The sequence below is a fragment of the Diabrotica virgifera genome, chromosome 5 (genome assembly GCF_917563875.1).
Source record: "Diabrotica virgifera virgifera chromosome 5, PGI_DIABVI_V3a".
NCBI classification, from domain to species: Eukaryota; Metazoa; Arthropoda; class Insecta; order Coleoptera; family Chrysomelidae; genus Diabrotica; species Diabrotica virgifera.
Window position 1 is genome coordinate 138,315,387 of NC_065447.1, and position 23,245 is coordinate 138,338,631.

The window sequence follows — 23,245 nt, forward strand, 5'->3', positions numbered from 1 at the left end:
TAGCTGTGCAAAGTCCACAGAAAGTGTGCTATTTTGTTTATAAACAAATTAGCGCTCCGAATTTTTTTTTATATTATTGCTCTATAGGGCTTTTCATTCACAGTCATTTGTTTCGAGCTTCTGTCATGTGTCACATAATATTAATTTATCCTCGTTGTACGTTATTGGTATGTACCAATGAGACAAACCAAAGACGTATGACGTAGATATATTAATATTATGTGACACATGACAGAAGCTCGAAACAAATGACAATCGATGAAAAGCCCTATAACTCCGAAAATTTTAACTTTAAACCTAAACACTCACATAAAAATTGACAGTAATTTAATTCTGCACATTGATAATTTATTCCCATTTCCTTCGACGGAAATTTTCCTCGGAAAATTCGGGTTTTCCAAAAAAAATCTTTAATTTTCAACTAAAATTTGAGGGAAGTAATTATTTATCAATAATTAAATAATTTGGTGACAGTGACATAAATCTTTTTTGTTATGAGTGCCTTGAAGATATGAAAATTTGTATGTACAAAGAGGACCGGAATTAAAAGGTATCTAATGGTTCAAAGATTAAAATCCTGTTGTTTATAACTCGGTCGCAAATGCCGGTCAAATTTGACCGGCTATACCTGGAATCAGTCCTCGCAATTCAATTTGTTTTTCTTCGAAAAGGACACAGAAGCCGTGCCCTTTTCAACAGCGTTAACTTAATTTAATTTAATCTAATATTTTCTGAGGGGTTTTATTTGTTTATAAGCCAAAAAATTGATTCTTTATAACATTCCTGAGACCGCTCAAATGGTCCAATTTCAATCCTGTAACGTACGTTGAATAGGTATAGTGCTTTTTTATACGAAAATCATAGTTATTCTGGTGTATCATAATCTTGCTGGTTATTATTTCGACCGAAATTTTTTAATTAACATTTTAATTATTGCTAAACTATTGGTTAGGTCCTGATATACAGAGAGGGGCTAAATTATGGAATAAATTTATTTTCTCTAAAATGGACGATTTTAGAGAAAAATCCCGAAACAGGTCGATTTTTATTTTTAAATTAAATTTCTTGGCATATATTTCAAACTAGTGACGTCATCCATCCGAGCGTGATGACGTAATCGATTATTTTTTTTAATAGGAATAGGGGTTCGTGTTGTAGCTCATTTACAAATGCGTTCAATTCTCTATTTAGTATTATAAACATTAATATCATTATTTATACAGGGAGGCCAAAAAAATTTTTGAATTAAATTAATTGACGCAAGAAGAAGAATGCATGTAATTTATTTAACTCAAAATACATTCTATTGCTGTCAGAAAATAGAAAAAATGTTTATTTTGCAAATAAACATTGCTTTTAGCTTAAATTAAATGTTCAAACTGCCAATAGGTAGGAGGGAGGCTGTTTGTGATTTAATTTAAGCGAAAAGAAATGTTTATTTGTGAAATAAACCTTTTTTTCTATTTTCTGACAGCAGTACAATGTATTTTGAGTTAAATAAATTACATACATTCTTCTTTTTGCGCCAATTAATTTAATTCAAAAAATTTTTTTGGCAACCCTGTATAAATATATGCCAAAAAATTGTAATTTAAAAATAAAAATCGATCTCTTTCGGGAATTTGCTCCAAAATCGTCCGTTTTAAAGAAATGAATTTATTCCATAATTTAGCCCCTCTGTATAATCTACTATAATAAATCTTTCATGTCATCAATTATTATTTAATTATTGATAAATAATTAGGTACTTCCCTAAAATTTTAATTGAAAATTGCAGATTTTTTTTGAAAACTCGGATTTTCTGAGTAAAATTTTTTTGAAGGAAATCGGAAAAAAAATAGCTTTGTGCAGAACTAAATTAGGGTGAATTTTTATTTGAGTGTTTTTATCTCAAAGGAAAAAATTTAGGAGTTACAGACCACTAATTGAAAAAAAAAGAAGATTTAGGAGTGCTAATTTGTTTATAAATAAAATAACACACTTTCTGCGGACTTGTCATACCCCATATTACTAATATATGCAATCTTAAGATTCGATTTTAGCAATAAAATAGCTGGTAAATAATTTTTCCCAAAAATGGCATTTTTTCGATAATTTTCCCAGACTATTCTCGTTAACAAATTCCAATAAACCGGAGCGCCAACCCAAATTCTGAGCAGTCTCAACATGATAAGGTTAATATCCCCAGTTGTAACTAATATCGAAATGAATAAGAATCGCTATACTCTGCGGCTGTCATGGCGGTGTCGAAATGAAATTGCGACTGTCGAAATGAATTAGAATCAGGCCCCAGGTATAAAATGCAATGCAAGGGTCAGAATGACAAATGAATGGCCGTTTCCGGATTCCCGAAAATTATTTTACTTATGGTATAAACTCAAATCAAAATGGTATATTCATTTCAACTGAAAACGAAACGAGAATTTCTCATTTTTCTTCACAATAGAATTAAGTTTTAAACTTTTTACCATACAATTAAAACGGTTTAAAAAAATGAATTAGATAGTTCAGTAGTACCTACTAAAATATATAAATTTTATTAATTATTCTTAACGCGAAGTTGATAATCTATAGGCTCACATTATTCTTCTTCCTATAGGTACGTACGTACATACAGTATATTATTTTTTAAATATTTTAAAAGTATATACAAGTAGGTATGTGTTAAGTATATACTTTTGCATATACTTACGCATATACTAAGAATATTCGATTAAGGTATATTCTAAGAATAAACTTTTACGAACATTCCGAGATACTACGTACCCGAATGTGCTCAGTATATTCGGTGCAAGAATATTCTTTGAGGCACATGCAAAGAACATGAAATTTAGAATGTTTTTATGGTACATGCTATGCTTGTACTACGCATATACTAAAAAGGATATACTTCGACGAATGTTGGTAGGATATGCTTAGAACATGATGCGAACATCATTGTTATGTGGGAACCACAGAATCAAGTTACACAAATTTTCAAACACCTCACCTGATACAGCGTCTCAAGTACGATTGCGCGAATTGGTAAATATAACTCCGCACGACCACGCAACTCGAAACACAAGTACGCAAACACGGTTGCGTGAAGCGTGGCTCGCAATCGTGAAATTTACGAGACTTGCTCGACCTGTAGATTCTTGTATGTTTTAAAGTTATACACAATTTTTTGGCTTATAAACAAACACAGTGAGGACGTTTGAGTTAATACTTACTTACTTAGTCCTAAGCCTTTCTACCTTTAGGTGTAAGGCTGGTGGAGTTGAGTTTGGCATTGTAGTCTCCATGCTTTCCGATCTTGCGCTAGGTTTCTTGCACTTTCCAATGTCAATCCCTTCTTCTCGACTTCTTTCCTGATTTCATCTACCCACATAACTCTTGGTCTCCCTCTTTTGTTTTTCCCCTGCACTCTCGTTTCGAACACTCGTTTTGTTAGCCTCTCGTTCGACATTCTACACACGTGCCCGAACCATCTAAGTTGTCCTTCTACTATTTTTTCATTGATTGGTTCTAGTTTTAGGTTTTGTCTAATTGTTTCGTTTCGTATTTTGTCTGTCCTTTTTCTGTTTGCTATTTTCCTCAGGAACCTCATTTCCATAGCATTGACTCTGGATTTTTGTCTCCCCGTCAATGTCCATGTCTCGCTGCTATACATGATTGTTGGTCTAACTACTGATTTAACGACTGCCGTTTTTACTTTTTCCGGTATCCCTTTTTTCCCAAAAAATGTTGTTTTCATAGTGTTAAATAAGCTTCCTGTTCGTCCCATTCTCTCGTTTATTTCCATGTCTTGTTTACCATTTGATTCGATTATTACTCCTAGGTATTTAAAATATTCCACTTGCTCTAGTTGTTTCCCGTCTAATTCTATTGCGTGTGTCTTCCTCGTATTTGAAATTATCATTGTTTTTGTTTTCTCTGTATTAATTTTCATATTTATGTTTGATAGTTCTTCTTCTAGGATTTCAAGATTGTTCTGTAAGTCTTCTCTGTTTTCTGCTATCAATACCATGTCGTCTGCAAATAGTAGCTCCGATAGTTGAGTCTGTTTCATTTGCCAGTATCCTAATGTTAGTTTTCTCATTCTTCTCTTGGCTTTCTTTATCGCTTCATCCAGTACCACTGAGAATAGCAGTGGACTCAGCACGCATCCCTGTTTGACGCCTTGACTTGTAGAAAATTCTCTGGATTCCTCGTTATTGGTTCTTACTGTATTTGTATTATTTTTGTACATATCCTTTATTACTTCTATTATGTGTCTGTCGACTCCCCTTTCTGTTAGTGTCTTCCAAACGTCCTTTCTTCGGATTCTGTCAAACGCCTTTTCCAGGTCAATGAAGCACATATGTATCTCTCTATTTTTCTTGATTACCTTCTCACTTACTTGTCTTAGTGTGAATATTAGGTCTTGCGTGCTTCTGTCCTTCCTGAATCCACACTGTGTGTCTTCCATAGTTGTTTCTATTTGTGTTTTTATTCTTGTCTCTAGTATTCTTGCTAATACCTTCCCAGGGATACTTGATATGGTGATACCTCGGTAATTATTACAGTTTCTCTTGTCTCCCTTTTTGTGTATTGGTAATATAATGTCTTTCTTCCAGTCCTTTGGTAATTCTGCTCTATTTATGATATCATTCATTAGTTCTTTCATGCTATCCATTCCCTCTGTCCCCATGAATTTTATCATTTCCGGGGTGATATGATCCTTGCCTGGTGCTTTGCCCAGTTTTACTCTTTCTTTTGAGTTAATAAATACGAATAAATTCATTTTTCTGTTATTTATCAAATGAACATTTTTTTCTGTTTAGGACAACAGTAAAATGTATCTCGAATTAACTAAATTAAATACTTTCTTCTGTTTGTCTCAATTAATTAAAAAAAATTTGGCACCCTGTATAAATAATTATGTAATAAATAAAGAATTGAGTAATCTTTCAAATAAGCTAGCACACGACCCACATTTTCATTTAAAAAAATCATCGATTACGTCATCACACCCAGATGGATGACGTTAGTAGTATGAAGATGTCCCAAAAATTATAATTTAAATATAAAAATCGACCTGTTTAGGGATTTATCTCCAGAGTTGCCCATTCTCGAGAAAATGAATTTATTCCAATTCAAACGTCCTCACTATATTTTTTTTATAAGCAAAAAAATTGTTTATATCCTTAAAACAGTACTGAGGCCGCTTAAATAATCCGATTTTAATTTTGTAAAGTGTATTGGATTGGTAAAGTACCTCTCGATATGTAAAAAAATTAGCAAACTTCTAACAGGTCTACTTTTTGTTCAGAAATTTTTAAAAAAATTTGAACTTTTTCTAAAAAAATTTAAAATAAATAAAATAAATTTCGACCACGAGTCAGGATTCTGTTAACCGAGATACTATAGTATCAAGCGGCGCCGCTAGGAGGAGCTTCTCCAACAATGCGTCTCAGAATACTTTAAGAACACTTGGTCATTTTGTACTCTAAACCGAGTAAAGCATGAAAAAGAAAAAGAAAATAATCGTTTTCGTTTTGATTCAATTCGAGTCTCTTGCCATCCTCTGACACGGTGTTTCTGGATCTTTATCCTTTATCAAAGAGGCTATTCGCTCCGAGCGTTAACAAAGTGTCAAAGCAAAATCGACCGACCTGCTCATGGTGGCGGTTTTTTGAAATTTTATAAGGACGCTTTGTGTATGTTTAAATGAGACATTTAAAAAAATGTCGTGTCACGCTAGTGATATTATGTATTAATATAAACAGAAAATAAAAACGCACTATAAATTCTTCACTTTCCAATATTGATTATCAGTTTGATTTTGTATGCATAACCTCACTATCGCAGTTTATGTCAATAAATATTTATTAACGAAAAAGAAAATATTTTGTTGCACTATAAATTACAGTATAAATTAATAACTAATGAATTCTAACAATTGTATTCGGTTATTATCACTACAAAATAAAATATTCAAGTTTAACAAAATAATCCCATAAGACTCAATGTTAAAACGTCCTTACAAAATCTGACAGCGTATCACGTGACTGTACGTAGAGGGGAGACGCACGGAGCCAATTGCAAGTAGACTGAATTGAATCAACTCGAGACGAAGAAGAACTGCATCTATTAAAATATCTGCAGTATATTGTGGTTAGACTGTCCTCTAACGGGGAATGACAAAATAAATAAAATAAATTTCGACCACGAGTCAGGATTCTGTTAACCGAGATACTATAGTATCAAGCGGCGCCGCTAGGAGGAGCTTCTCCAACAATGCGTCTCAGTCTTGTTGGAGAAGCTCCTCCTAGCGGCGCCGCTTGATACTATAGTATCTCGGTTAACAGAATCCTGACTCGTGGTCGAAATTTATTTTATTTATTTTGTCATTCCCCGTTAGAGGACAGTCTAACCACAATATACTGCAGATATTTTAATAGATGCAGTTCTTCTTCGTCTCGAGTTGATTCAATTCAGTCTACTTGCAATAGCCTCTTTGATAAAGGATAAAGATCCAGAAACACCGTGTCAGAGGATGGCAAGAGACTCGAATTGAATCAAAACGAAAACGATTATTTTCTTTTTCTTTTTAAAAAAATTTAGATTGCAAAATTATTATGCAAAATCTATTATGTCGATTTTAATGAAATTTGGTGGACGGATTGAGTATGTTGTAAGAATTTTCTAAGTAAAATACGAAGGTTCTAAGTGCAACCAAAGTTGTTGAAAACCATTGAATAAAAAGAGGCTTATTTTGCCCTCGTATTTTGTATTTATTGCTATTTTGCAGAAAGGATAATCATTTAAGATATTTTATATCAGTCGTGTCGTATATCATACAAAATTCAATTATCTTTATTTTATTTCCCTATGACTTTGTTCCAAAATGAATCGTTTTTAAGTTTTTAAGTTTTAAATATTTAAATTTTTTTAATAATGTTCCAAACATATTTGAGAAGGGGCATAAGTCAATTATAATTACTGAAGTTGTCACCTAATTTTATCTGCAAAAATCGGAATGCCACCTCTCACATCCACCTCAAAACAGATCCGCCCTGGTCTATACAGCAATAATTCCATAGTAGAAATCGAAAATTGCAATGTCATTGTTTATTCAATAGGTCAGTTTGGCATTTAATCTACTTGCAAATATTTTTCTATAAAAATGTCTCGTTTTGGCACTGAATCTGTAGAGTCAATTAACACGTTGACGGACAGTGCGTCAAATGTATAAGCAAGTTTTTGACACTATATTTATTTTACAAATGAAATACGGAAATTCTGAATCTTATTGCAGTCATAAACGAACAATACAAACCTTTCTAGAAAACAAATTACCATAACATAGCAGCGGCAATTATTGTTATCTGGTCTCTGACATTAGATGGTAAGAAAGATATTGATTGTGGGAATTTTTCATTTAATGTTCCAAATACTTTTAATAATTTTCTATTCCAATGAATTCTGCCGTATGTATGTTTCAGTTAATCAGTTATTCAGAGAGGTTGAAATTGTACAACGAAGAGTGCATTTCGGAATGCGCCGCATAAGATCTTTGATTTTCATATCGATAGCGTCTGAAACTGTAAAATTTATTGAGGAGATGGATAATTCCTAGTAGGAAAAGACAAGGTCGCTGCTCTGATTTCTGATTGAAAATGGTGTTCAAAATATCTCCAACAAATACATGTACCATTTTTTAAATCGCTACTACTCCGAGATCCATCTGAGGGGGTAAATTTCCATTCCCCATGGAGAGTGGAGAATGGCTTGCAAGCCTGTTTTTCAGTTTCAAAATTTAATTCGTTTCATTTTTGACGAATTTACCAAATTTTACACCCGCGGTGTTACTATGTGCAAGGTTTGGCTGATTTTGTGTCCTTACTCCTATAGCACCAATCCTTCTCTGTTTTAAATGTAGAAGGGTAGGGGTAGTACAAACAAAATAAGGGCGGTACAATCCAATACCAACGCAGTACAAACGAAATAGCCTATTTTTGACATTCAGATGGCAAATAATGCATAGTAGAGGGGTAGCATGTCACTGGCTCCCTAGGCCAATCTAGACGGGTGGGGACGGTACAAACAAAATAAGGGCTATACAATCCGATACTAACGTAGTACAAACGAACATACCCATCTCGGACCCCCATATCGAAAAAGGGGGGATGGCATGTCACCAGCCCCTCCAGGCAGATTTAAAAGGGTGGAGGCAGTACAAACGAATGAAGGGTGACACAATCCAGTACCAACGCAGTACAAACGAAATAGCCTTTTTTCGACATTCAGAAGGCAAAAAGTGCAGAGTAGAGGGAAGCATGTCACTGGCCCCCCCAGGCCAATCTAGACGGGGGGGGGGCAGTACAAACAAAATAAGGGCGATACAATCCGATACGCAGTACAAACGAACATACCCATCCCGGACCCCCAGATCGAAAAAGGGGGGGATGGCATGTCACCAGCCCCTCCAGGCAGAGTTAAAAGGGTGGGGGCAGTACAAACGATTGAAGGGTGATACAATCCAGTACTAACGCTATACAAACGAATGAGCTTTTTTTGACCCTCAAATCGAAAAAGGGGGGGATGGCATGTCACCAGCCCCTTCAGGCAGATTTAAAAGGGTGGGGGCAGTACAAACGAATGAAGGGTGATACAATCCAGTACTAACGCAATACAAACGAATGAGCTTTTTTTTGACCCTCAAATCGAAAAAGGGGGGGCTGGTGACATGGACCTCTTCAAATCTATTTTCAGTTACAATAATATTTGTACTTTTTGAATTGTCTGTTGTTTTTCTGATATTTCTTCTTTTTGAGCTTCTAATTTCTTGCCAATCGTTGCTGCTAGCTGGTTCCTTGTTTTCTTCCTCTTTTTCACTGGTGGATGGCAACCGTTGTAATTGATAATTTGAAGCAGAACTATGATATGTGATCGGCACTAATGGAATTTGTGTCTGTGGTAGTGGAGGGTACAAGTTAGGTGGCATTGGTTTAGTTGGTGCTGGTTGCGACATCGATATTAGATATGGCGTTGTTTGTACATTCATGGCTAGTTGCCCTTGTGTGTTGACTTGTTGATACATTTGTGAGTTGGTTATTGAATTATTACTAAACTCTGTATTTATCCCGGATGGAAACATATTTTGAAAAATATATTTATCATCATTTGCGTACCTGTGTATTAGTTTTCCTGGACTGGGCTTGTCACAGTCCCGAACAGGGTGTTTTTTTGATGTACTAAATTACTTCGATATGTCGATACAAGAATGGACTGAACAAATTTTATCTACGTTAAATAATCTTTGGTTAAATCACAAAATTCGAAGAGAAACTTTGAATTATGTATTTAAACTTTGACAGTTATTTTGACAACTACTTCATCTTTTAAAATAAAAAAATTTACAAATAGTCGATTGTGAGTTTTTTTTGCAAAAGGTTAATCTATAAGGGTAAATTAAGGGGAACGGAGCAAAATGCAAAATTTTGACGCATGTCAAAATTTTCAATGTGTTTCAAATGTATTCATTTTTTCGAATCCTGAGAAAACTATAAGTATTTTTGAAAAATTTAAACGCAGAATGAAAGACTACTTTATTACCGAGGGCCGAAAGTCCCTTAGAATATAGAATAAAATAAAAAGTTTCTTTTGAATGAAATATTTGCAATTAAAAATCACACTAAACTTTCTCTTTTATTTTCACCCCTGTAACTTATTAAAATAAACATTATAGAAGTTTTCAGGGACTTTCGGCACTCGGTAATAATGTAATCTTTCATTCTGCGTTTAAATTTTTTCAAAAATATTTATTAGTTTTCTCAGAATTTGAAAAAAATGAATACATTTAAAACACTTGAAAATTTTTACATGCGCCAAAATTTTGCATTTGGTTCCGATCCCCTTAAATAAATCAGTTCATTAAGGGCATATGCGCAAAATCTCGCCTGTCAAATTGTTCAATGTGTTTTAAATGTATATTCATTTTTTCGAATCCTGAGAAAACTAATAAGTATTTTTGAAAAATTTAAACGCAGAATGAAAGATTACGTTATTACCGAGGGCAGAAAGTTCCTGAAAAATTCTATAATGTTTATTTTAATAAGTTACAGGGGTGAAAAAAAAAGAGAAAATTTAGTGTGACTTTTAATTTCAAATATCTCATTTAAAATAAAGGTTTGGTTATTTTAAGTGACTTTCGGCCCTCGGTAATAATGCAAACTTTTATTTTGCGTTTAAAATTTTCAAAAATATTTATTAGTTTTCTCAGGATTCGAAAAAAATGAATACATTTAAAATACATTTAACGTTTTGTCAGGCGACATTTTGCGCCTATGCCACATACCTATACAAATTTTTGTATAAATTGTCTCTTATGATTAGGTAAGTAATTGATCAAAATTTCAGAAAAATCTTTTTCTCATAATATCCCAGATGTGTTCAATTGTTGACAAATTGGGAGATTTAAGAGGCCAAGGGAAAAATTGACTTGTTTGTCTTTAAAAAAGACCAATGAAATTCTGGCTGTATGCGGTCGCGCAATATCTTATTGGAAAAGTGGACTGGGAGCATCCGCATACAAAGCAGAACATGTGGATCTGCTACATCCTGGATCTAATACATGGCCGCCGTGTTGCCTCTGATGCACACCAAATGTGACCTACTTTCCTAGCAAATAGCACTCTTAGTGAGAAAATAGGTAATAGTGAGAAAATTCTGATGACTAAGCTTGATGAAAACTGCCGATGTGGAAGTTTAAGGATGGTCGAAGATGTGGACAATGTCGAGTTCCTAACGGCAAAAGCTGTGGCGAGAGTTCGAGACGTCGTCCCTGTAAGAGTTATGAATTTAAAGGAAACTGCTATCAAGTTGATAGTAGAAGAACTTTGATTGGACAGTGTGTTCCCGTGTTTTCAATTTGCTCTATGCATATCAGTGAGAAATCACCTAAGTCGAAGTATTCAAAGGAACTTGTTAACATGGTCATTGAAAGATGCCAAGATCTCTCATTCGTTTTCCAGCAGTGGAAGTGTACGGATGTATGTTTTGATTTGTTTCTTGTGTTCACATATTTTGTTATTTGTTTTGATTGATGTGTTGTGAATACTAGCTGTAAGTGTTTCATTGTGAACATTGTCTTACACAATATTCTGACTCGGATAAGTAGGTACAACCAGTTAAGATGTAATGGAGATTGCCCAAGAAATTTTTATATGAAATGCACGGGGTTAAATAAGACCACCACTAAAGCCCCATTGGACCAAAAGTTTTCCCATCTTAGATTTTTTTGTACAATATATAACTCTCCAAGCTTAAGATATTTAAACGACAAAATTACAAATTTATCAAAAAATAAAATACTTTTAGAGAACTTTGAGGCCTTATTTTAAGTTACCAAAAAACTAAATAACAATTTGCCTGTTTTCATCGATACCTATGATCTATTAACTAAAAATGACGGCAAATTGGAATATCTTACTAAAAAAATTTACGAGATCCACAAACTAAACAACCTGCTGAATCCTGAAAAGGTTTTAAAATCTGTAAGGCAGATGGAACACGACATTTTCAATATATCGTCAGTTTTTTCGGCTCTTCAGATGAGACTATCAAGGTTGAAATCCAAGACACAAATTCAACTGAGATTAAGTTGGGATTAGAAAGGCTCTCTTCAAATATCATAGGGCAAAACAAGCATAGTAACGCATAAAATAAATACCGGAGACCGGTATTTATCCATATATCTTCCATTTGTGAAAAGAGATGAATCTGACGAAATTATCAAGGATATGGACAAACAAGGGGTAATTAGATCATCAAATAGCCCATGGACATTACAAGTAGTTCTGGTAAAGAAGAAAGATCTGTCAAAGCGTTTTTTATTGACTACGGCCAGGTCAATGCGGTAACAAAAAAGATAGTTATCCTTTGCCCAGAATAGACGATACATTGGATACTCTCTACGGTTCTCGTTGGTTCTCCACACTCGATTTAAAGAGTGAATATTGGCAAGTAGACATGGAGCCAGCCGATCGGGAGAAAACTGCATTTTTGATAGGATCAGGGCTTTGGCAGTTTACGGTTTTGGTTTATGTAATGCTCTTGTCACATTTGAAAGATTATTGGAGGCAGTTTTAAGTGGTCTAACATGGAAAACATGCCTGGTTTAATTGGATGATATAATTGTGGTTGGAAGGTCCTTAAATGAACATGCCAAGAATCTAATAGAAGTCTTTCAACGATTGAGGGCAGCGAACTGGAAGTTAAGTCCGAAGAAATGCCACATGTTTCGACAAGAAGTTAAATACTGAGAACTTATTATATCGAATAATGGTGTAATAGCTGATCCTGAACCGATTGAATTAATTAAAGATTGACCAGTACCAAAAGATAAACATGAAATTAGAAGTTTCCCTAGCCTATGTATATATTACCGACGATTTGTCAAAAGATTTGACAATATCTCCAAGCCCCTCACAAAGTTGACGGAGGAGGGCAAAGAAGATATATGACAGGCAGGAAAATTTGTTTTGGATACCGATACTAGGAACAGTGCTATAGGAGCTATTCTCTCACAAATCCAGGATGGACAGGAAAAAGTCATCGCTTATTTCAGCAAAGTCCTGTAGAAACCCGAAAGAAACTATTGCGTTACCAGAAGAGAACTGCTGGGCGTAGTAAAGGCTTGCGAACATTTCCATAAATACTTGTATGGCAGAAAGTTCCTTCTTCGAACAGATCACGCTGCTCTGAAATGGCTCATACAATTCCGTAATCCAGATGGCTAGATAGCAAGATGGTTAAAACGATTACAATAATATGATTACGACACAGGGTCGGAAAAGTTCATTCAAATTATGATGCCATTTCGAGACGACCACGCAGTGCAAATTGTAATTACTGTGCCAAATTAGAGGAACGATTTTGCCCCGTGAGACGAACCACCGTCGTTAACGAGCAATGGCAATCCAACAGTTACAAGACGCCCAAGAAGATGATCCATGTATAAAAAGAGTATTAGATTGTGTAACGTTACAAACGTAACATTTTTGCTATTTTATTTTTAAATAATTATTTTACTTTATTTTCTTTAATACTTCATTAGTAATAATCTTCTTCTATTTCAAAAATTGAAGAAAGACTTCTGTGTAAAAGGTATATTTATTAAAACCCCAATAAAGGGCTACATTAAAAGACAGAACGTTTTCGCTCTAAAGAGAGCATCATCAGTGTTCTAAGCCTAAAATAAGTACAACCATAATTAGTGAAAACAAGAGTAAAAAAATTTAAAGGTTGACCAAGATAAAAAATTAGGTTATACTTACAAGCTCTACATGCTAAGCCACCAAAAATACATAGGTTAAAACCCTTAAAACGCCGACCAAAAGTCTTACATTGGCGTGTATTATGTTAAACCCTGGCGATGGGTGAAAATGAAAAGGATATACCTCACAGCATTATATGACTCCACCACGTGTATGTGGGTGGTTGAGTTGATTTCTCTGTCTTCACAAAGAGAAAGGTGGAAGTCAACTAATTACAGGTGACAGGTAAGAAAGCGTTTCTGACTGATGACAGCACAAGACAGACGGTCAAACATGAAGATTTGTGAACTGATATGTAGTTAGGTACACTAGCCAATAGTTTAAAAAAATTATTTGTAGCAAAATACGATAATAACAACAAACATCATATGCTGGGATTATAAGTATTCACTATTAAACTACCAAGAATGTTATACAAAGTGGAAGTACCGTTATTTGAAAACCAATTGTCAGTGGGGTTTAATAAGTGCATTATCAAAGATAGGCAACCAACCATACATGAGTCTATTTTAAATAAAATGAAGATCTTATTTTTGTTTTAATAGTTGAAAAATAATAATTTGCCCATATGATATAATGCATTTAGGGCAGAGAAAATAATTGAATATTTTTTCAATACTATTAAACATAGTGAAGGCAATATCTAGGTTGAAGTTGTCACTCTTATAAGTGTGCAGTTATTTGACATCCAGCACGAAGATGATTAAAGTAGGTACCTAACTGAATGAAATGAGATAGGCAACAAAGGTATGGCTGATGGTAAAATTATGAGACCATGAGCTCTATATGTCTAATATTTTAATATTGATATGGAGGATAAATGAATTTAACTGAAATTCATACTATATTAAAGTTTATGGGGTATGTGAGGTTTACTCCACACTGATTAGGACTGATAGTTGTTATAAAAAGGTTTAGAAAAATATTATTCTGTCCATATATGTGTATATCTAGGACAATGAAAAAATTAAGTAAGATTTTTCTAAGTTATTACCTTTATGGAGAAAATAAAGAAAGAATGTGTTAAGTAAAAGTTGTTGTTTCAAAATTAAAAAGGAAAAAATGTTTTCTTATGTTAAAAAGTTAAGATTAGGTTGTGAAAAGTAAATGGATGCTATCAAGTTGTGGAATTGTAAATATCAGACAACAGAGTGATTGAGATTGGTGAAAGAAATGAGAGAGAGGCTGAGAACCACAGGAGTCCGACCACAACCGGCTACCAAATGATGGTGATGATAGGTAAGAAGATGAGAAAGATAGGTGAAAATGTGAAATTAAATCAGTAAAAGGTTGAGTTGATGTTAATGGAATGAATGTTGTGTAATGTTGGTTGGAAACTAGATGAAGACCCATACAAATAGATGGACTTAGAGTGTAGTGAGAGGTTATATTGATATAGTTGTGTAGGAATTGTGACAGATTTTAAAACCTTTTCAGGATTCAGCAGGTTGTTTAGTTTGTGGATCTCGTAAATTTTTTTATTAAGATATTCCAGTTTGCCGTCATTTTTAGTTAATAGATCATAGGTCTCGATAAAAACAGGCAAATTGTTGTTTTTTTTTAGTAACTTGAATTAAGGCCTCAAAGTTCTCTAAAGGTATTTTATTTTTTGATAAATTTGTAATTTTGTCGTTTAAATATCTTAAGCTTGGAAAGTCACATATTGTACAAAAAAATCTAAGATGGGAAAACTTTTGGTCCAATAGGGCTTAGTGGTGGTCTTATTTAACCCCGTGCATTTCATACAAAAATTTCTTGGGCAATCTTCCTTACATCTTAACTGGTTGTACATACTTATCCGAGTCAGAATATTGTGTAAGACAATGTTCACAAGTATACGTCATTTTCAAGGTTAGATGTGCAAAAATTAACTAGGTCGATGTGATGATAGTAATAAAAATTGAAACACTTACAGCTAGTATTCACAACACATCAATCAAAACAAATAACAAAATATGTGAACACAAGAAACAAATCAAAACATACATCCGTACACTTCCACTGCTGGAAAACGAATGAGAGATCTTGGCATCTTTCAATGACCATGTTAACAAGTTCCTTTGAATACTTCGACTTAGGTGATTTCTCACTGATATGCATAGAGCAATTTGAAAACACGGGAACACACTGTCCAATCAAAGTTCTTCTACTATCAACTCGATAGCAGTTTCCTTTAAATTCATAACTCTTACAGGGACGACGTCTCGAACTCTCGCCACAGCTTTTGCCGTTAGGAACTCGACATTGTCCACATCTTCTACCATCCTTAAACTTCCATATCGACAGTTTTCATCAAGCTTAGTCATCAGAATTTTCTCACTATTTCCTATTTTCTCACTAAGAGTGCTATTTGCTAGGAAAGTAGGTCACATTTGGTGTGTATCAGAGGCAACACGGCGGCCATGTATTACATCCAGGATGTAACAGATCCACATGTTCTGCTTTGTATGCGGATGCTCCCAGTCCACTTTTCCAATAAGATATTGCGCGACCGCATACAGCCAGAATTTCATTGGTCTTTTTTAAAGACAAACAAGTCAATTTTTCCCTTGGCCTCTTAAATCTCCCAATTTGTCAACAATTGAACACATCTGGGATATTATGAGAAAAAGATTTTTCTGAAATTTTGATCAATTATTTACCTAATCATAAGACACAATTTATACAAAATTTGTATAGGTATGTAGCATAATCGCAAAATGTCGCCTGACAAAATGTTAAATGTATTTTAAATGTATTTATTTTTTTCGAATCCTGAGAAAACTAATAAATATTTTTGAAAAATTTAAACGCAAAATAAAAGTTTGCATTATTACGGAGGGCCAAAAGTCACTTAAAATAACCAAAGCTTTCTTTTGAATGAGATATTTGAAATTAAAAGTCACACTAAATTTTCTCTTTTTTTCACCCCTCTAACTTATTAAAATAAACATTATAGAATTTTTCAGGGACTTTCTGCCCTCGGTAATAACGTAATCTTTCATTCTGCGTTTAAATTTTTCAAAAATACATATTAGTTTTCTCAGGATTCGAAAAAATGAATATACATTTAAAACACATTGAACAATTTGACAGGCGACATTTTGCGCATATGCCCTTAATGAACTGATTTATTTAAGGGGATCGGAACCAAATGCAAAATTTTGGCGCATGTAAAAATTTTCAATGTGTTTTAAATGTATTCATTTTTTTCAAATTCTGAGAAAACTAATAAGTATTTTTGGAAAAATTTAAACGCAGAATGAAAGATTACATTATTACCGAGTGCAGGAAGTCCCTGAAAACTTCTATATTGTTTATTTTAATAAGTTACAGGGGTGAAAATAAAAGAGAAAATTTAGTGTGATTTTTAATTACAAATATTTCATTCAAAAGAAACTTTTTATTTTATTCTAAATTCTAAGGAACTTTCGGCCCTCGGTAATAAAGTAGTCTGTCATTCTGCGTTTAAATTTTTCAAAAATACTTATAGTTTGCTCATTTGGCGACTACATATCGTTTAATAATTTATGAGCTCGCAAAATATACGCATCTCAGTTATTGAATTGCAATTTTCTTTCTATAGTGCAGTCACTGAAGGTAAAAATCAACTATGACCTTCGATTTCGGTAAATCTCCATTCATTTTCACGAAAATTGGTGAGCGGATAGAGGATACCTCAAGAAACAAAATTAACAATAACAACTTGCGGTTTTAGCCTGGGGTATATGTCACCCCTTCTCGGGGGTGAAAATTACTTTATTAAAAATAACCCCACAAATCGAGAGTTATTAAAATAAATCAATACTTTTTGAGTTATTAAAGATCAAATATTTTAATTTTTGTGAAAGGAAATGCTTGCTTTAAAGCGATTTTTCATAAATAACTCAAAAACTGTAAGTTTTTACAAAAAAGTTTTCATCACTAAAATTAAAGCTAATAAAAAATATAATAAATGGCTTACTTGAAAAACCCTTTAATGTTAATTTAAAGTAAGTTATAGGTAATTAAATGTATATTTTTTCTGCGACTGTTCAAATCTAAGGATTCAAGCTTAAATAACGGGAAAGGGATGTATTTTATAACACTTACTAAATACTTGTCAAAGTACTTAGAAATACCTATCAAATGAGCTCCAGAAAAAGTTGATAGCATCAAAATTTATACTTATAAAGTATACAGCTATAAAAAAAATTAATCTTTCAAATACTTTATTTTTTTAGATCATATTTAAAATAATAACTCCAACAATACTCGATACACGTAAAAAATGATAGATAACGAAATTAGAGTTTTTTTATTAGCAAAGATTTTACTTGTCTTTTGATTTCTGTATCAATCAAAATAACGAAGATAGAAACGTTTAAGCCTAAATTTTACTACGAGAACAATGTAACTGGAGCCTTTTAACCTATTATCCTAAAAAATATAAAGTATTTGAAAGATTAAGGCCCGGTACTTTATGTCTCCGTTAACAGCCGGTTAGTTAACCGAGGTTTAATCAGGACCTCTTTAGGGTCTCTTGCGTTGTAATAAATGCAATTATAATTATTATTATTATTATACTTATTTATAATTATAATAATACTTGTAATTGCATTTATTACAACGCAAGAGTCCCTAAAGAGGTCCCGATTAAACCCCGGTTAACTAACCGGTTGTCAACCGACACATAAAGTACTGGCCTTAGGCCCGGTACTTTATGTCTCCGTTAACAGCCGGTTAGTTAACCGGGGTTTAATCGGGACCTCTTTAGGGTCTCTTGCGTTGTAATAAATACAATTACAAGTATTATTATGATTATAAATAAGAATAATAATAATAATTATAATTGCATTCATTACAACGCAAGAGACCCTAAAGAGATCACGATTAAACCCCGGTTAACTAACCGGCTGTTAATCGAGACATAAAGTACCGGGCCTAAATGTAATACAGTTTTATAGCTCTTGAAATTACGTTTCAAATAGTTGGATGTGCCTAATATCATAATAAAAAAATATAAAAAAAAAAAAATTTTATGAAACCCTTTTCTTTAGTTACGAGTGACTCAAATTAAAAATATTATAAAAAAATCAACTAAAAAGCAAAAAATTAAAAAAAATTGAAAAAATCTCACACATCCGTCAAAGAAAAGCGTGGCGCGTGTTCATCGAATAAACGGTTTTCGCCCCACGCTTTTTCGCTCTTTAACGAATGTGTTAAATTTTTTCAATTTTTTTTATTTTTTGCTTTTTAGTTGATTTTTTTTATATTTTTAATTTGAGTCACTCGTAACTAAAGAAAAGCGTTTCTTAAAAAATTTTTTTTCATATTTTTTTATTTTTTACTTTTTAGTCTTACACTTTTCAAACATTAAAATATATCGTCATGTTTATTAAAATATGTATAAAACATATGATGTACAAACATGAAAAGTAATCGGAATCGGCAAAAAATTTGAAACTTTATTGTTTATTAACACATTGGCTGCCACAAGGATCACCGGCGATCCTAACTAACAGATTACAATTGTGCCATTAGGATCACTGGTGTTACTTGTGCGTATTTAACTTTCAGAATTATTATAACGGTCGGCACTGTGAGGACGCTCAACTAGTTTTACTGTGGCACACTAGGAACCCATAGCTAGCTTATGTTATTTTGTTAGGCGCGATAATGTCGTAAATAGCTTGTAACGACAGTTGATAATAAGGCGTTGTAGAAACGATTAGTGGCATTCATTATCAAGTTTTTCTACGGAATTAGCAGTTTTTTTGGTGAATTTGAAATTATATGAAGTAAGTATATGTAGTTTATTCGTTTTAAAATCTTGTTGCTTGAATATTTGTAAGGATAAACAAAATATTACAGTATTTATTTTACATAACCTCAAATGTTTTTGCTTACATTTAATTAATGAAAAATGGTGATAGTAAAGTTACTTTTTTTAATTGGAATTTGTCTTTCAGATCATGGATAATTTACCAAGTACAAGTAAAATGCAGCGTCTGCCAAATAAAAATAAAAAGTTGACAGAGGCGGAGTTGCTCAAATTGTTAGAGGAGGATTCTGATGAATGTGTGTTATCCGGTTCAGAGTACAACCCGAGTGACGAAGAAGAATCTGATATAGAAGATGAATCTAACAGTGATTCAAGCTTATTAGATGAAAATGCACGACAATCGGTAAAATCTAACGACCAGCAAAATAATGACGATGAATGGTACGAAGTTGACTGTACTCATTTACGTCTCGATATACAGTTTCCTGGTAATGAATCATATGTCTATGATGATAGGTATCCTCAAAATAGAACCGAACTAACTCCTTTTCATGTATACAGGAAACTGATCGATGATGAAATTTTACAACTTATTGTAGAGGAGACTAACAGAAATGCTGCGCAAGTAAAAAATGCACAACGTTATAGCAGATCATCCAGAATTCATGCATGGAAACCTACCAATAAAGAAGAAATTTTAAAATTTTTGGGTTGTGTTATGTATATGGGAGTTGTCAAGCTTCCCAAAATTGCTGATTATTGGAGTAAGTCACCATTGTATAATTTTACTTTTATTTCTTCTGTAATGACTAGAAACAGATTTCAGCTTCTTTTGAGATTCTTGCATTTTGCTGATAACACGGCTGCTTTACCAAACGATCGTTGCCATAAAATTAGAAAATTATTTGAAATGACACAATTACGTTTTGCCCAACAATGTAATCCTGGCTCAATACTAGTTGTTGATGAAAGTATGATTCCCTTTCGAGGAAGACTACTTTTCAAACAATATATACCTTCAAAGCGTCACCGCTATGGCTTGAAACTGTTTAAATTATGTAATCCTGCAGGTTATACTCTAAAAATGATTATGTATACCGGAAAAATGGCTAATAAAGGGCAGGATTTATCGGGAAAAATTGTACTAGATTTAGCAAACGACTATCTACAAAAAGGAAGAGTTTTAACAACAGATAATTACTATACGTCTGTGCCTTTAGCAAAACAATTATTAGATGCTAATAGTCACTTATTAGGGACACTACGTAAAAATAGAAAATATATTCCAGAAGATATACTTTCCGCAAAATTAAAAAAAGGAGAGATAATTGGAAAGGAACATCGTGATGGCATTGTAATAGGCAAATGGCACGATAAACGTGATGTCCTCTTCTTGACGACCAGACATGGAATCGACATGAAAGAGACAGGTAAACATAAGAAAGATGGTGTAGCTATAATTAAACCTAAAGCAATTATAGATTACAACAAAGGAAAAGATAATGTTGATGTCTCAAATCAACTCGCAAGCTATTTCTCACCTCTGAGAAAAAGTGTTCGCTGGTACCATAAAGCTGCAATTGAAGTTTTATTGAATACGGCTGTCATCAATAGTTTGATAATATATAATTCCTTCAACACACCAAAACAACAAGTTATCTCATTTCGGGAAATGCTAATCCTAAGTTTAGTCAATTACAGTCCGATGCCTGAGCCTATTACTACTGTAAAGCATATGCTTGTTACAGTTGACGCCAAAACTACAAACAATAGGAAGAAGAGAAAACGTTGTAACCAATGTTACACTGAAACAGTTGCAACAAAAGGCAGCAAAGAAGCTCAAAAGAAACCCAAACTTGTTTCTACATTTTGTAATGTTTGTGAAAAATTTTACTGTGTGACATGTTTCACTAAAAAGCATTAAGTTGTTCACAGTGGCACATACGTGTGTAATTAGTGCAGTGCCATTAGGATCACCCGTGATCTTGCTATTTTTTTCAAAAAAATTTGTAAGAATGTAAACTTACATTGTATTATTAACCATTTGTATGAATAAATATTGTTTTGTAAGCATTTTTCACTTTGGCACCTGGTGAACGTACCTAACACTCTTATGGTGGCAGCCAATGTGTTAATGAAGCATAACGTAAACAATTAACGTAAAAAGTGAAATTATGTATTGTTTATATCATTAGCTATACAATCCGTAAAAGTTTCAAGTTTTTACATTGTAAAAAACAAGAGAATTTAAGCGTTTTACATTAAAATCTTTTTTTTTTATTTAAACAATTAATAAACATGAACAATTTTTTTTATTGACTATTCGTGTATTGTTCCCGCGAATGCATATGTCTGCAAATTTTCATTCATTTGCATTGAAGAAAAGGCAGTCAAATTAACGTCTAAAGATTTGACGCAAACTATTGAACTAAATAAAAGCGTTTAAAAATGAACAGAGTTATTAAAAAAATTCATTTTTTTTGTAAAGATTTTTGGAGTATAAATGTTGATGCTATCAACTTTTTCTGGAGCTCATTTGATAGGTATTTCTAAGTACTTTGACAAGTATTTAGTAAGTGTTATAAAATACATCTCTTTCCCGTTATTTCTTGAATCCTTAGATTTGAATAGTCGCAGAAAAAACTATACATTTAATTACCTATAACTTACTTTAAATTAACATTAAAGGGTTTTTCAAGTAAGCAATTTATTATATTTTTTATTAGCTTCAATTTTAGTGATGAAAACTATTTTGTAAAAACTTACAGTTTTTGAGTTATTTATGAAAAATCGCTTTCAAGCATTCATTTTCTTTCACAAAAATTAAAATATTTGATCTTTAATAACTCAAAAAGTATTGATTTATTTTAATAACATTATATAACAAATTTTGCTTAGAATTTGTCCCTCTCTTGATTTGTGGGGATATTTTTAATAAAGTAATTTTCACCCCGAGAAGGAGTGACATATACCTCCGGCTAAGTTGTTATTGTTAATTTTGTTTCCTGAGGTATCCTCTATCCGCTCACCAATTTTCGTGAAAATGAATGGAGATTTACCAAAATCGAAGGTCATAGTTGATGATTTTTACCTTCAGTTACTGCACTATAGAAAGAAAATGGCAATTAAATATTTGAAATGCGTATATTTTGCGAGCTCTAAATTATTAAACGATATATGTAGTCGCCAAATAATTAATTTAAATTATTTTAAGTGCAACTCTCTCTTGAGCCGGGAATATGGGATGGTTTTCTTGTGAAGGGGTTGTAGCTCAATAATCGAAAGGCACGTGATTTAAGAGTTTATTCTTAGAATATAAGCTATACGAATTAAACTACTATTAACTTTTTTGTAAAAACTTACAGTTTTTCAGTGATTTACGAAAAACCGCTTCAAAACATGCATTTTTTTCACGAATAATTAAAATCTTTGATCTTTAATAACTTAAAAAGTATTGACTTATTTTAATAACTTTATATAATAAATTTTGCTTATAATTTGTTCTTTTATTGATTTGTGCAGTTATTTTTTATAAAATAATTTTCACCCGCGAGAAGGGGAGGTATCCACCCTCAGGGTAAAGGCGCAAGGTGGTACCATATCACCTTTGTTTCTTGAGGTCTCCTCTAACTACTGACCAATTTTCGTGAAAATTGATGAAGGTTCACCGAAATTCGTTATTCGGTAATCGTTGAATTTTACCTTCAGTGACTGCACTATACAACATAAATTGCAATTTACTGTTCCAAATGCGCGTAATTTGGGAGCTTATAAATTATTAAATGATATGTAGTCGCCAAATAATTAATTTAATGAATTTTAAGTACAACTTTCTCTTAAGCCGGAAAGATAGGGTGGTTTTCTTGCGAAGGGGTTGTAGCTTAATAATTGAAATGCACGTGATTTAATAGTTTATTCTTAGAGTATATAAGCTATAGGAATTATATCCGCAATACGATATATTTTAAGTTTTCTCAGCATTTTTCTCTAAGTTAAATCAATTAAAGGGTTGTTTGGGGGTGAAGGAAATGAGCTCAAAAATCGAAACTATATAGTTTCCAGAGCTCATAAATAGCTCGTAATTCTGCCGCAAGAATCTGTTCAATATTCCTATTTTTAAGTAGTGGGGGTGGGGTCTGAGTCAGCCTAAAATATTAAATTCCTGCTCAGTGGAACGAGCTCAAAATTTTTAATTTGC

At 32.9% G+C, this 23,245-nt stretch overlaps 1 protein-coding gene across 1 annotated transcript in view; it reads right to left on the reverse strand.

The window, feature by feature from the left end:
• LOC114332424 (UPF0764 protein C16orf89 homolog) overlaps positions 1 to 23,245 on the reverse strand; it is a 187,176-nt gene that overhangs the window by 41,158 nt on the left and 122,773 nt on the right. The gene's annotated exons all lie outside the window — the stretch shown is intronic.